We start from the raw sequence: 13739 nt of genomic DNA on the forward strand, positions 1-13739 counted from the left end.
CGAGCGAGGGAACGCGATCAGAAAAGAAAAGAGAAAACCGAACGGAACAAGGGTCGGCGATGCGGCCCGTCTCGAAACGAGGAAGTCACGCTGGGGAAAAAAAAAACCTAAACAAAGACCGACCGCGGTGAAGAGCCGAAAAGAGCGAAGAGCGGACAAGAGGGTGAAAAAGGGAGAAGGAAGGGTGCACGCCGATGCGCGCATGAAAAGGGATGGAGCGAGCGAGTGAGGGGAAGAAGAGAGAAGGAGAGGGGTAGAGGAAAAGGAAGGAAGAGAGCCCCGCACTTCCTCCCGGATCACACGGATCGCGAACGAGCCGCCCGGAGAGATGCTCCGGAAGATGCGCAGGTGCGGTCAGGGCCGCGCGCGACACCGATTGGGCGAGGAGGCGAGCGCTCGATGACGTGGGTGGAGCTGCGGCGCCCCCATTGGCCGAGACAGCGCCGGCGGAGGCCGGTACCGGGAACCCCCTCGCGCGGAAGGAAGCGAGCTACGCACGCGCGCACCACGGGACCCCGTCCGGAGTACTTAAACAAATTCGTGATGGTGGCAGCGTTTTGAACGAATCTGGGTCCCACCGAAGGGGGCACGTGTGCAGTGTAGGATCCCGCGTTTCTTGAGGCAAGGACGGCTCAAAAGTGAAAAAAGAACAAAAGAAGCAACAAGTGGTGCCGAAGCTAGTGTCATCGACAACGACTACGAACACATTTTCGACGAGGAACTGTACTACAGCTACGAGCGACTTGCGAGCCCGTGTGCGAGGAGCGGGTTGAGACGGATCTGTGGTGACTTGTGTGTAACAGCTGACGCCCAAGCTCTGCCAGCATGAAGTGACAGCGTTCTCATCGAGTTTCGAGTGTGTGTGTCTGGGTGCGTGCTTGGATTTCGCCCCATCTATTTATTAGTTTATTTGTTTTTTATTTACCCCTCCCTTCGTTTATTTGTTTTTCAATTTTGGTTCGGTGCTGTGTGTGTGTGTGTGAGCGCATGGATGGGTATAGATTTTGACCGGGTGGATTGATCGCATTCATGACTGTGGCGGCGAGTGTCCGTGTGGATCACATGCGACTGGATGCAAAGCTGCACCGCTGAACGTGCCGGTAAGTGTTTTCTTTTTTACTTATCATGCTGTTCTACCTGTTACAAGCCAACGACAGAAATGTCATGTTGCTGAAAGGCATAGAAAACACAAAAATGATCATCTTGAGCTCTGCTTCACCGCACAACATTGATGTAATAGGTGATGACATATTTCTATGAGAAAAGAAATCTGGGCCGTGGCACTGTGTCGGTGTGGGTCTGGGCGTGGAGTTCACCCTGAATTCTCGAATACTTACTATTGGTCTTCAAACAGGTACATCGAAGGCTTAGTGCCGTGCTATAGAATGATCAAAAGTAGCTCAGGTTAGGAACACTACCCGCCGGAGTCAACGCGTAATTTCTCCAGTTTACAAAAGCCGGTAAATATCCCGTTAAACGTCCCGTACATAGGCTTTCCCGCAAGAGTTTACATGTATCTCTAAAGAGAGATGCTTAGCAGTGAAGCAGAACAACGGCTGCCAACTGCCACAGTTTGTCTCTGTGGCGGAGTGGGTCAGGTGTTCCCTGTTTGAGGCGTGCGAGAGGCTTAGCCTTGGTAAACGTGAAGAACTTAAGATGGACCGATCGCTAAATGCTGGCTAAAAAAGCACTGTAGGAAAAAAAGAACTGAGGCACGTTGAGGCATTTGTTGACGTAATTTCGGAGACTCATTCGAGGCCTCTCCAGGACACGAATCATGTTATTCAATACATAGAAATCAAATCGTGCCGATCCAAAAGTTTCGGAGGTAGCTTAGATGACTGAGTTTCCGCAACGATGAAGTTCCATACAAATAACTCGCATTGGCGCGTTGAGGCACAGTTCACGTCTTTGTTGATCGGTTTTATTTTATTTTTCACTTACAAGTGGAGCCAGAATGCTCGACTCTTTCCCTTCAAAGAGATATTGTTTTGTTGTGCGATACCTAGTTTTACACACGTTGTCATAGTGGGACCCACGAGTTCATGAATGAATGCGGTGGATCGGTAAGAGAGGTTTGAGCGTTCCAAAGTCGACATGAGGTTGACTACGAAAGAGGAGTTTGTGGGCTTATGTGGGTTTAACGTCCCAGAGCAACTCAGGCTGTGAGAGACGCCGTAGTGAAGGGCTCCGGAAATTTCGCCCACCTGGCGTTCTTTAAAGTGCACTGACATCGCACAGTACACGGGCCTCTAGAATTTCGCCTCCATCGAAATTCGACCGCCATGGCCGGGATCGAACCCGCGTCTTTCGGGTCAGCAGCCGAGCGCCATAACCACTGAGCCACCGCAGTGACTTTGACTTTGAAAGCTGTCGCAGTGTAGGACTACAGAATAATTTATACCCCCTGGTGGTCCTTATTGTGCTGTTAGAAACATTTGTGTTCAAAGGCGTGACGGAAAGACCAGTTCCCCGTGTGCCGCTTTCCCACTGTTTCAATAAGGACTGTTTTCATTGTTACAGTGTTGTAGGCACTAATAACACGCACCTCAATCACATTCAAGCGCTGTATCTAGAATCGGATGTTTAAAGCCTGCAGGCTCAGGATAAGGGCGCCACAAGTCAACGCTCCGATGAAGAAATGCTGTCGCTATCAGAATGGCGGAAAATGGGGGCAAAAACTACTTATCCGCACATTCCTCTTTCTTTTACCTTTTTATCAAGTGAATACGTCAGGAGATTCCTAAGCCTCGTCCGTATTTCTTTAACGTCCCTCTCCTTGATCGCAAACCGGTAAATCTGGCCACCGAGACACTGGCGCCTCAAAGCCATGTCCTCGTCAGAAGCGTTCGAAACCCTTGGTGTAGCGGATGGAACGCTTTACGAGATGTTCCCATACGCTCACCCTTTGGCAACTCAGCACATCAAATATATCAGTGTCGGGAAAAGTGCCGGGTACATTCGTGCAACATTTCTGGAACGAGAAAAAATCCTATGAGCAAGAACAAAACAGATGCAAATTGCAGTCTTTTTTTAATATTTTCTATCAGTATATTTTCTCAAGCAGCTTCAAGATGATCCCAGCATTAAGTTCTCCTCATAAGCTCAATTTGGCTACCACGTCGACACAAATAATTAAAACGGGGCCGAAAAAATAAATAAACATAAAAGAGCAAAATTGGCATTTTCTTTTTAGAGAGAGCTTGATAGCAGTCGTCCTCGAGACGCTTCCGTCTCAAGTGTCCCAGCCTGTGATTTTTCTTTTAATTCTTTATGTGACCTGCCCTCTTCCCAACTACCTGGAACTTCCATATTTCAAAAACTAATGCCAATCTGTGCAGTCATACACTCACGAAGGGAACGTAACGCGCATGATAGTGCTAATGCCTTCAGACTTTGGCAATTTATTACAAGACTGGCTTAACTTCAGCCACCTATGTGGCGAATAATTCGACTATGGCGCGGCAAAGGGCTTGAAACGAGAAGGCACCTTACTCTAACCTTACTCTAATTAACGATGCAGTGCCAACTACGTGAAGATATCATGCGTCCCCACAGCAATCAGGTTTTTAAGCTACAGCCAACGGCGATTGTGTGAACCTCCGATCAGAGCTCTATAAACCACGTCCAGCTAGGGCATCGGCGGAATGTAAGCACACGTTTAAATACAGCAGTCGGTTCGATCCTCAAGCGATCGTGTCGTTCCCTCACGGACCAACTCAACACCTGCGTGGGTAAACACAGTTTGCTCATCGATACCAGCTGTCCTCCCTCTTCACTTACTAACTCCTCGCTGCTAGCTGTGTATCGGTTAGGTGCTTCTTTCTTTGCTGCTACACATAAGATAAGCTGATAAAGTCTAGATTTTCGATTTGCTTTTGCATGCATACAAGAGGGGATGTCATGCGATGTGCCTAACAGAAGCAAGTTCTTGACGACATTTTTCACAATATCGTATTTTATCGCCTATTGCGGTCATGTAGGAGACAATACTTTGTCTTTAGACTCAACACCTCCATTCCAGAAGTCGCATTCAGAGAACGCGGAGAGATCGAGACATTTTTTGGCACCGAGCGAAGGCTGCTCGAAGCGAGGCAGCAAAGGACGCCGGGTTCACCTTCGCAAAGTCGGCGCCTCACCTTGTGGCCGAAGGCCCTCGGACCTCGAGAAAGGTTACAGCTCCGCTGATGCTATAAGCGGGCGAGATAGCGTCGCTGGCCCGTTATCAGAGCCGGCGATCACTACAGCGCCGCCGCTCGCTTTCGAGTCTAACGCATTTCACGGCGACTTTTCTCAATGGAGTGAGCTCGCTTTATTAATTACCGGGATACGTTTCGTGACCTATGCCGGGGTCACACATCTTACTGTGAGTCTGGTACGTGCAATAATTCAGCTCAATCACTGCTCTGTATATCGAAGACATCTCGCCGGATAAAGCCACCTTCACGACGAAGTGGCGCCCAGTTATGTAAGGCTAAAACACATAGTAAGGTCACCCGAACTCTCTCAAGTTCATATTGCTGTGCGAATGAAGCGAGTCGTATACACCACGCAACATCTTATCTCAGGACCTTCCTTTTTGTGATGTGAGAGACCACAACGCTTCGGACCCGACTGTCGCCGCCTTCAGGAGCCCGTCCTTCTGTTCTCACCATGGCTGTCCGATTTCTTTGGCACATGTCCACTGCTCTGTAGACACTGTCATATGGAAGCAGTCGTCATTGGTACCACAGATAAGAGCTGATAGTTATCTCGCCGACTTCAACGCGTTCGTGCGAGCACTGAAACGTTATGATGGTTACTTAAACTAGGAACTGACCTCTGGTCAGATGTAGTTTTGTGTTGGTTACTTCACGACAGCTGCCTTTATCTTTATTGCTCGATAACGCGATTCGATAACGCGATTCTATTCCCTCTACTTTTTTGTGCACATGTCTTCTCCGCGTCCAGTTATTTACGCATGCGAGTTCCTCTGTCTCCTATATTCCCATGGTAAGCGGGCACAGGTTGTTCTGCTTATTTCTCGTGCATTACTTGCTCAGTCATTATTTTTACCCTACGTCCATCGATTGATATCTGCACTGTGCACAGTGAATGGGTGTTTAGCTGCGTATGAGTAACTTTAGCCTCATTTTTAATCATTTATTCACAGCAAGTAAAGCTTTGCTGCATTTCCCAGCCACACACCTTCGCTGTTCTTTCCCGTTTTTGTGTAGAAATCTGAACGCATACTTCAATAATAATATAATAATAGTGTCTGCGAGGAACTTATAACCAGCAAGCCAATCAAAAGGACCACTTTCGGATATGGAGCTTTATCAGCCTTGCCTTCCTGTTTAGTGGCGATGGCGATCGAGGACGACGCAGCTTTCCTTGAAGTGTTGGCTCTTTGCCGTAAAAACACGTTCTTAGGAGCGGCGATCAAATGGACAGGTTGTACTTGAGATAGGCATTGACAGTGCCGCCTTATACGTTCGCTGTAGGCAACGAATGCAATGTGCCTTTCACAGTCGTCTGTGCTTTTGATAAAAATCAGAATAAAAAAAAACGGCGGGAAAACTACTCGTCGACCAAGCGGAATTTTGAGCGCATTCTCTAGTTCTCTGTTCTGACATGAGGAGCACGACTATGTCGAAGAGTGTCTTGCGGAATATCGCTGTGAGCTACAGGGCCATACCGGGTCGTCAAACTATGGAGTTAATAATAATAATAATAATTGGTTATTGGGGAACGGAAATGGCGCAGTGTCTGTCTCATATATCGTTGGACACCTGAACCGCGCCGTAAGGGAAGGGATAAAGGAGGGAGTGAAAGAAGAAAGGAAGAAGAGGTGCCGTAGTGGAGGGCTCCGGAATAATTTCGACCACCTGAGGATCTTTAACGTGCACTGACATCGCACAGCACACGGGCGCCTTAGCGTTTTTCCTCCATAAAAACGCAGCCGCCGCGTTCCAGACGACGGTTCTGGGCTTGACCGATGACATTTAAATTGCACAATCAAGCGTGGCTTCCAGAACTATGGGCGCTTCGAGCATTTGTTTATCTTCCGATCTCTGTAGCCAGACCAAGGCATCTTCCTACCCGTTTGCGGGAAACCTAAACGCGAAACCAACAAGTAACATGAATTCCCGCAGCCGATAACATCTCCTGATTGCGTTCGAGGAGACTGAGGCCCACCATCCAGCGACAAGTGTACCTTGACCGTGTGGCGCCTTCAACCGAGATTGCCCTCTCACAAGGGTTCTGACTTTTATGGTTGACTTGTCCAAAATCATCACAGCTTGTTTACCTTGTTTTTTTTTCTTCCCTCATTCATCCATATGCATGTTCGGAGGCCCCAACACTGAACGGAGTCGTGGTCGCTCCTGTCCTCACCGCCATTGCCCTAAACGTCCACTTCAATATACTCCCACATACATAACCCGCGTATTGTAAACCCCAAAATGAAAGGGGAGGGGTTCCGGCGGTGATTGTGCCGAGAAAGGAGGGAAGCGGGAGGCAAGCTTCAAGGGACCCGCATAGACGTACGGCTGGAGGTATAGAAATAATGACGCAATGCATTGTGAGCGCTGCGGACGCCTCTAGCACGTGCATCGGAGGGAGCGGGGGGCGCGCGCATCCGTCTGGGTCGACACAATAGGTGCGCCAAGTCTTTCAAGGGCGCCACAGGGCACGGGCTTGTGGGCGCGTCCCGACGCTCCAGACGACCCGCGGAAGAGCACAAAGAGGACCACTGCACGGACTAAACGGGCCATACGCGTCGGCGGGCTATATGGTCGTCGCGTTTAATGGGGTTGCGTGTTGTTCGCGGCGTATACTATAACGGGGCGCCTCAGAGAAGTGACTTGGTGACGCAGGCAGTGGGAGTGAGGTCAACCGTGACAGTGCAGAATGTATAAAAAGTAATAGGCAAACTTGCCGACCACAGGACAAATCTTCTCCTGGTACTACACCCGATAATTTTTACCTGGCGCGTAGGCTTTGGTACTTTTCACATTTATAGCCCCCAACGATTAAAGGTAATAAATAAAAAGGAGATTATTGGATATAACGAATAATTCAGCTAAAACAAATCTTTGGAGAGCTCGTGCGCACTAAAGTTTGAGCACATTTTTCGCATGTGCCGCGAAATATTTGGTAGAGAATGCGAGTGAAATGCAGCTAAGGTTACCCGCCTCCCTCTCAGTGCCAATTTACCTTCGCGGTGCACAGTCACCGGCTCCATTTTCTTGAGATAGTGAGGCCCCCTCGCGTGCTTCTTTCACAACACGGATGTCGCACGTCAGGGTCAAAGACAATGGCCGGGCGCTGAACTAGTGAAGTGGATGCGAGCATTTCACAACAAAATAAGGATATAAGGCACGCTGAAAAACCAGACCACCCAAGTGTACTGCGCGTTTCTTGTTCGGATTTCTAATTCGCTCTGCCATGATTACGGCTGACGCAAAGTTAGAGTTGATCAAGCATTAATTTTGAAGATGATGAGACAGGAGCACGCAAGCTGAAGATAGCAAATCTAGCATCTTTGGGGCAGGGTATCAAGGGTCACAAATGCGCAAAATCACCGAGATCTATAAACGCGATCATAGGATACTCGGCCACATTGATCAGCTGCGACTGGGGTTTTTTGCAGTAGCATCACTGTAAAAACCCTCAGTGTACCTTGAGACGAGGCAAATCCAGTCGATATATAGTTTTTGGACGTCAAAAAATTATGAAACAGAGATAGAGAGAAACAAGAAGGCAGCCAAAGCTACAAAATTAAACCCCTCTCACTTATGAGCTTCGTGAGAATGGACGCAAAGATGCGACGGTGCTGCGCTCTTTTTTACAGCGCAGCTGTTAGTGGCTCACTTGTGGCGCGAGCGTCGTCGTCGTTGGAGTAACACTCCACGCGAGCGGTCACGTGAGATCACGTGACAGTGAAGTCTCCGCTCCCGGCCACATGACGTCATGTCGTTGTGACTGACGAAGGGCATTATGAAAAAGCGTAATCATAGAGGAAGATTTTTCTCTGATGCGCGCATGTTTGTTGCCTTCTTAATGCGATGTTATTAGGAGTGACATAAAGGCGAGAACGGTCTGGCGGTGGCGACGGTGGCGCCTGTGTGAAACCTGCACCTGTCAACCGTTGCAGGTGACAGGCGGTGTTTGGGGAGATTTCCCTCTCCAACTTTCCACCTAACACGGTGGCAGGTGGCGAAGGAAATCCCCTCCCCACTTGTAGAGGAGAAGATTCAGACGCCGGACTAAGAATGACTCGGAAAAAATAATAAAAGAAGAGATTACGAAAATAAATACGATAATAATGAGTCAAAATTGGAATAGGTTGGGGAGTGAAACAAAGTGCTATCACATTTCATTCGCATCATTCCAACTGATCGCCCCTAAAATTGTTTTTCTTCGCTACTTTCTTCATTTTTTATTTTTACATACTCTTTCTTTTTTTGTGCGGCCAATCATAATTATTTTTATGGATTGAAGTGTCCCTTATTTTTTTTAATACATTTCGCCTTACTGGGCTTCCTTATCTCGGTATTATCAAGCTGTTCTTGCGTTCAGTGTCTAACTACACTGCCGCGCAAAAGTGTTCTGTAACAAAAACCACTTCGAGAAGATAAGAAAACCATGTTGGAGGGGAAAAAAGGGGGGGAATAATTGGTTGGTTTTTGGTGGAAAGGAAATGGCGCAGTATCTGTCTCATATATCGTTGGACACCTGAACCGCGCCGTAAGGGAAGGGATAAAGGAGGGAGTGAAAGAAGAGAGGAACAAATAGGTCCGTAGTGGAGGGCTCCGGAATAATTTCGACCACCTGGGGACCTTTAACGTGCACTGACATCGCACAGCACACGGGCGCCTTAGCGTTTTTCCTCCATAAAAACGCAGCCGCCGCGGTCGGGTTCGAACCCGGGAACTCCGGATCAGTAGTCGAGCGCCATAACCACTGAGCCACCGCGGCGGGGCAAAAAAAGGGGGGGAAACAAATCAGATTTGGTGCTGACGACTAACAAAAACACATGTCATTCTTATTGCCTTTCTTACTTCTCACAAGAGCAGCTACATTCAAGTAGTGTTCAAATGAGAAAGAAATGAGGAATAGAAGAAGGCACCCCCAAAGTGCTGGCAGCGGTTCAGGTCTTTATTTTACGAAGGCGGCCTACAGCATCATCCAAGCATTTCACAAAGGAATAAGAGATAAAAAAAAGTGATTGCTAAAGTAAGAGCTGCCTTTGTACGATGCTTATTAATGTGCTTTCCGCAACGCACAACAGGGCTTCCTCGCTGCTACGTTAGCACTTGTGAACGATTGTGCCTACGCTCTCAAATTGTTACTAGTTCAACCTCGTTATAACGAGGTTGAAGGGACTCGGCGATTGCTTCGCTATAGCCCGCGTTGACCGAGCTTCCAAGGGGAATTGTCATTCCTTCGTTATATCCATTAGTTCGTTATAAAACGTTTTGTTATGACAAGGTTCGACTTACATCTGTGTACTAAGGCGGTAGTTTGTCTCCCTCGATTAATGTGAATGCAAGCTAACGTCAGTGAATATTTCGTTACTGATGACCTTCGTATTCCCTGTACTCGAAAAGAAACAGCTCCCACATTTTAATTCATTTTCTCCTAATAACAGGCAGTAAAAGCGAGCATATTGACGAGATGCATAATACTGCGTGGGGCCTGGATAATTTGTCTTTTTCTTTTCAAATTCTGCTCTTTTGCATTCTTTGGTATTAGCTGCAGTGTCAATACCACCTCCCCGCGCACCGTAGGCATCAGTCAGTCAGTCATCGTGTAGGACGTTATGAGGGAAATAGAATCGAAGGAGAACTCTAGTTTGGGCTAGTTGGTTCATGATTCACAAAGAAAACGGCGCGAAATACGGGGACAAAAGAGAAACAAACACGCGATGGTCCTGTCGTGTTTGTTTCTCTTTTGACCGTGTATTTCGCGCCATTTTCTTTGAGAATCGAATGAGGCCAATCCTCCGATTATATCGGCCTATGTGTTTATCTCCATTTGACAATTACGCTAAATGCCCCGCAAATTAAATGGACAGAGCTACGCGGCTTTCATGAAAGCACCTGCTCCACACAGGGGTGACGAGTGCTGAAATGAAACAAACGAATTTGTTCGGATGTCCCACGTTTGATACGATAAGCAATTAGGCTCAAAGTATCTTTTCTGGGTGACCCCATGGAGAGCGCTGGTCAGAACAGTGCAATTGCCACAAGTGTGTCGGACGCCTCCTCGAGAAAACTGCGTAAGGAAGGGCGCTTGCCTGACCTTGCACGGTCGATAATGAATTACGAACCACGTCAGCGCGACTCGATGGCCTTGTCGCCTGGCACTCATCGGAACAAAGTGGCGCAGGTCGGAAGTATGCGAACAATGCCGCGGGCGCGGTTGGAGGCAGAGAACCAGTTTCAGTTGTGCGCTCGCAGTGACCTTAACCTTCGACTGCAACGGGCGTCTCTAGTTGCCGTGTAAGCCGAGAGATGGCGCTGCGGCGCAAGTGCGCCGCTACTCCCGCTCATCACCTGGCGCTGCCGTTTTTTTTATGCCTGAGCCGCCGGACGTGCGATACTCGACGCAGCAAACGGGAGCTGAAGTTCCAATGGACCCAGGATCCTCATTCCAGCGAACTTCTGTTTTCTTATTAACACAGTAACATTGGAGGACAAAACAGATCGCGCAAAGTTCGTTTGACTGTTACAGCGGGTAGTGGCGAACAGCTACGCTGGGAGCCATGCATGCTGGCAACATTGCAAAAATTAACCTCAGCACATAGCTCGCTTTCTTTTTTCGCTTTGGGTGGCCTTCACACAATTGCTTATTTCTAGACTGTTTAATCGTTTCTAATCTTCCTTTGATTTTTTTCTTAGTAGTCCTTGCCTTTTGTAAAGGCGCCGCATAGTGTTCAAAATGCAAATTGGCAGGCGAAATAAGCAGTCTGTGGAGAATTCTGGAATGCGTAAGCAAATTAACATTTTTATACCTGATAGCCTAACTGAATCAGAATTGATTTGATACGAACACATTTAATGATTAAACAAGGGAGTAAGAGTGAGTGAGTGAGTGAGTGAGTGAGTGAGTGAGTGAGTGAGTGAGTGAGTGAGTGAGTGAGTGAGTGAGTGAGTGAGTGAGTGAGTGAGTGAGTGAGTGAGTGAGTGAGTGGTAGTAGTAGTAGTAGTAGTAGTAGTAGTAGTAGTAGTAGTAGTAGTAGTAGTAGTAGTAGTAGTAGTAGCAGTAGCAGTAGCAACAGCAGTAGTAGCAGTAGTAGTAGTAAGTATTTTATTAAAATAATAATAATAAGGAAGGAAAAGATTTTTGCTGGCCCCGGCAACCGGCATCTGCCATCGATACTGAAGCACCTGAGCTGGGGAATGGAGCGGAAATGGAGGATAGCAGGCAGAATGGAGAAATGAAACGAAAGAGGTGAGGGGACAGGAAGAGAGGATAGGAGGAGGGGTAATATACACAAAAACTATTTACACAATAATAAACGTGTACAGTGCGTAAGAATTTTTAGCATATGTAATGCGCAGTGGCTTCCGCGACCTGTTGCTTCCCTGAGGAGGTAGATGAAGACATACGCTCGTCACAGCGCAGTTGCAGTTTCCTTGCAAGCTGATCGCGGCAGCACATCATTCCATATGCAACAGCATTCCAGCATCTCCCCGCTCGTGATGCCGTTTATCCCGCAGAGCTTATAACGCTAGCTAACGTTTACCCCCGACTGTATTGAAAAACAACAAAAAATTAATAAAACGACACAAGTTTAAACTTTAGCGCATTACTCGGCGTCCGCTGATAAATACAAACATCAGCCAGCGTTGAGCTCACATCAGGAACTTCATCACTAGCAGCCACCATTACTTTTCGCACGGAGGTGCGAAAGCTAATGATGCTTGCAAGAAGTTAAGGAAGGGTCATTTCGAAGTGATTCTTTCTTTCTCTTTTACTTCTTCCTCGCTCTTCTCTCTTTCCTCTTTATGAAGAAGAAGAGAAGAAAAAGAAAGGGTGAGTACGTAAGGTACGGAAGAAGAAGACATAGACGAAGTGGCTGCAACCAACGCGGACGCTCTTCCGCATAGCGTCGGGCGGCTTCACTTAGCGTCGAAGCGAGATGAGGGGCGAGCGAGGCTGAGGAAGAGGTCGCGAAGAAGATCAAGCAGATCCTGGAGCGGCAAAAGAAGAAGCTAAGAAAGAGCGTTAGATAAAAAAAAAGAAAATAAAAGGAAGAAACGACGTTACTCAAAGAAGAAAAGTTTCAGGAAACGATTTTAACAAAAGCACCGCAGCCTCCTACTCCCTCACCTTTTCCTTCTTCCTTCACCACCATGCCTTCCCCCTTTCGTTACTGTTATTCTTTCTTTGCTCTCATCCATCCATCTGTGTCTCTCTTTCTTTTCTTCTTCCCATCCGTGCACAAAGGGAGCAGAACCGCGGAAAAGGCGCGCTCAGCGTCGTTTAAGACGGGGGGGGGGGGGGGGGGGGGGTCATTATTACGCGTTCGCGCTCTACCTGGGTAGAAAAGTGCGAGGGCGGCACAAAACAAAGCACGGCGCGCAATGTCGGGGACAGCCGTGGCAAAACAATAAAGTGCTCGAAGAAAGAGGGCAAGAATGCAAGGGATGAGGGTACACTCAGGTACTACACAGAGCAGGAAAGAGGGCGTGGGTGAGGGGAGGTGAATACGGCAGAACGCGGTGACGATCGTTGGCGGTATACTGCCTCTGCAGCGTCGTGAAAAGGAGTAAGAATGAGCTAGCTCCGTCCTGCGACAAGGTGAACGACCGTGCGACACACGAGGCGGCGTTGTTGTCTCTTTCTTTTTCTAGTTTGTTGCTTTATTTGGTTACTTCGGTGGCATGCGACCGGCGCTTAGACTTTGACACCGACCGGGGCGCGGAAGACTATGCACTGCGCGGATTGAATGCGCGGGCCAAGAACGCCGAGGCCGGTCTAAGGGCATTCGCGGGACGCGATGTGCGCCCGTGTGAAAGAGGAAGTGGTCCAGCCGCACAACGGGTTGTTGACGAGGTATCTCTCTTTACGCGGTTAATACCTGCCGTCGATGCAAGCGGTGGTGTGCGATCGAAAAAAAAATTACGGAGGACACTGAATGCTACTTACGTGCTTTTAAGGCGAAAGCATTAATTTTTTTCAGTTTATTGTTTCCTTCCTTTCGAATAACACACCTACTCATTAGCATATGAACGTAAGGCAACGTAAACACTAGGTTCACCTTTGTTCGGCCAGTAGCTCGCCTACTCGCAATCTGAAGGTCCTTGGTTCGATTCGCCGCACGTTCAAAAGAAGTTTTTGCCTTCGCTGATGACGTCATAGAGGGCTTCGTGGACTGCTTTCCCTGGATGCCGATAACGACGTCGGATTTCGTCGCTAATGGATCATATAAGACTCTCGCTTGTAAAAGTCAAACTGCTGACGGCCCCACATAAATTACCTTTTGAAATGACGATATCCCAACGAGCCCAATCCCAAGCACTTTATAAATTGCCTGTTTAGGATAAAACGGTAGATGTAAGGCAAGATGGCAAGAAGGCGGCATTCTTGACAACAAAAAACCAATTGAATGGGGGCGCGAGGAGGCTCAATCCGCTAGCTTGGGGAAGCCTCACTCTGCTATCCACTAGAGGATTGAGGTTCCTCCCGCACTTGTCCAGTTTGTTTTGTGTCGTCTAGGTAAAATTGAATACCTTGGATTGCCAGAA

At 48.0% G+C, this 13739-nt stretch overlaps 1 protein-coding gene across 2 annotated transcripts in view; it reads left to right on the plus strand.

Moving 5' to 3' along the window:
- Window positions 1–530: 530 nt before the first annotated feature.
- Window positions 531–13739, plus strand: part of LOC144099046 (PR domain zinc finger protein 1-like) — a 167708-nt gene continuing 154499 nt past the window's right edge. Inside the window, exon 1 of one of the 2 annotated variants that reach the window (XM_077632069.1) lies at window positions 531–1100. The gene's annotated coding sequence lies outside the window, so the exon portion shown is untranslated. The remainder of the gene's footprint in view (window positions 1101–13739) is intronic. The other variant, XM_077632067.1, reaches the window with a different exon arrangement.

The sequence above is a fragment of the Amblyomma americanum genome, chromosome 7 (assembly GCF_052857255.1).
Source record: "Amblyomma americanum isolate KBUSLIRL-KWMA chromosome 7, ASM5285725v1, whole genome shotgun sequence".
Classification (NCBI taxonomy): domain Eukaryota; kingdom Metazoa; phylum Arthropoda; class Arachnida; order Ixodida; family Ixodidae; genus Amblyomma; species Amblyomma americanum.